General features: G+C 42.7%; 1 protein-coding gene across 1 annotated transcript in view; it reads left to right on the top strand.

The window, feature by feature from the left end:
- LOC106575692 (kalirin) overlaps nucleotides 1-2500 on the top strand; it is a 130626-nt gene that overhangs the window by 8974 nt on the left and 119152 nt on the right. The window lies entirely within an intron of this gene.

Here is a 2500-nt window from a genome sequence, read left to right as displayed (position 1 = left end):
ACACTCCTATCACTTTATCTCTCTATCTGTCCACCATACCCATGTAACACTCCTTCTATCACTTTATCTCTCTATCTGTCCACCATACCCAGGTAACACTCCTTCTATCACTTTATCTCTCTATCTGTCCACCATACCCAGGTAGTATTCCTTCTATCACTTTATCTCTCTATCTGTCCACCATACCCAGGTAACACTCCTTCTATCACTTTATCTCTCTATCTGTCCACCATACCCAGGTAGTACTCCTTCTATCACTTTATCTCTCTATCTGTCCACCATACCCAGGTAACACTCCTTCTATCACTTTATCTCTCTATCTGTCCACCATACCCAGGTAGCACTCCTTCTATCACTTTATCTCTCTATCTGTCCACCATACCCAGGTAACACTCCTTCTATCACTTTATCTCTCTATCTGTCCACCATACCCAGGTAGTACTCCTTCTATCACTTTATCTCTCTATCTGTCCACCATACCCAGGTAACACTCCTTCTATCACTTTATCTCTCTATCTGTCCACCATACCCAGGTAACACTCCTTCTATCACTTTATCTCTCTATCTGTCCACCATACCCAGGTAGTACTCCTTCTATCACTTTATCTCTCTATCTGTCCACCATACCCAGGTAGTACTCCTTCTATCACTTTATCTCTCTATCTGTCCACCATACCCAGGTAGTACTCCTTCTATCACTTTATCTCTCTATCTGTCCACCATACCCAGGTAACACTCCTTCTATCACTTTATCTCTCTATCTGTCCACCATACCCAGGTAGTACTCCTTCTATCACTTTATCTCTCTATCTGTCCACCATACCCAGGTAGTACTCCTTCTATCACTTTATCTCTCTATCTGTCCACCATACCCATGTAACACTCCTTCTATCACTTTATCTCTCTATCTGTCCACCATACCCAGGTAACACTCCTTCTATCACTTTATCTCTCTATCTGTCCACCATACCCAGGTAGTACTCCTTCTATCACTTTATCTCTCTATCTGTCCACCATACCCAGGTAACACTCCTTCTATCACTTTATCTCTCTATCTGTCCACCATACCCAGGTAGTACTCCTTCTATCACTTTATCTCTCTATCTGTCCACCATACCCAGGTAGTACTCCTTCTATCACTTTATCTCTCTATCTGTCCACCATACCCAGGTAGTACTCCTTCTATCACTTTATCTCTCTATCTGTCCACCATACCCAGGTAACACTCCTTCTATCACTTTATCTCTCTATCTGTCCACCATACCCAGGTAGTACTCCTTCTATCACTTTATCTCTCTATCTGTCCACCATACCCAGGTAGTACTCCTTCTATCACTTTATCTCTCTATCTGTCCACCATACCCAGGTAACACTCCTTCTATCACTTTATCTCTCTATCTGTCCACCATACCCAGGTAGTACTCCTTCTATCACTTTATCTCTCTATCTGTCCACCATACCCAGGTAGTACTCCTTCTATCACTTTATCTCTCTATCTGTCCACCATACCCAGGTAACACTCCTTCTATCACTTTATCTCTCTATCTGTCCACCATACCCAGGTAGTACTCCTTCTATCACTTTATCTCTCTATCTGTCCATCCCTTTACTCCTGCATCATACTCAGGTAACACTATCACTCAATTATTCTATAGCTACCTCTCCATCTCTATAACTCTATAACATCATCCATGTATCACACCGACAGTGTATTATCTCTACAGCATCATCCCTGTATCACATTGTCAGTGTATTATCTCTATAGCATCATCCCTGTATCATACCGTCCAGGTGTATTATCTCTATAGCATCATCCCTGTATCACACTGACAATGTGTTATCTCTATAGCATCATCCCTGTATCAAGCCGTCAGTGTATTATCTCTATTGCATCATCCCTGTATCACACCGTCAGTGTATTATCTCTATAGAATCATCCCTGTATCACATTGTCAGTGTATTATCTCTATTGCATCATCCCTGTATCACACCATCAGTGTATTATCTCTATAGCATCATCCCTGTATAACACTGTCCAGGTGTATTATCTCTATAGCATCATCCCTGTATCATACCGTCAGTGTATTATCTCTATAGCATCATCCCTGTATCACACCGTCAGTGTATTATCTCTATAGCATCATCCCTGTATCATACCGTTAGTGTATTATCTGTATAGCATCATCCCTGTATCATACCGTCAGTGTATTATCTGTATAGCATCATCTCTGTATCACACCGTCAGTGTATCTTTCTCTTCCCTCAATAATTCACACTGATACATCCCCTCTCTCCCTCTCCCTGACTCTCCCCCTCCTTTACTCTCTCTCTCCTCTCTCTCTCTCTCTCTCTCTCTCTCTCTCTCTCTCTCTCTCTCTCTCTCTCTCTCACCCCCCCTCCCTCTCTCTCTACTTGACTCTCCCTCTCTTTCCTCTGTCTCTATATCCTCTCTCTCTCCGTCTCTCCCTCTCCCTGACTCTCCCCCTCCTTTACTCTCTCT

The sequence above is a fragment of the Salmo salar genome, chromosome 17 (assembly GCF_965601325.2).
Source record: "Salmo salar chromosome 17, fSalSal1, whole genome shotgun sequence".
Taxonomy (NCBI): domain Eukaryota; kingdom Metazoa; phylum Chordata; class Actinopteri; order Salmoniformes; family Salmonidae; genus Salmo; species Salmo salar.
The sequence above is the reverse complement of the archived record's forward strand: the minus strand, read 5'-3'. Positions and strand labels throughout refer to the sequence as shown.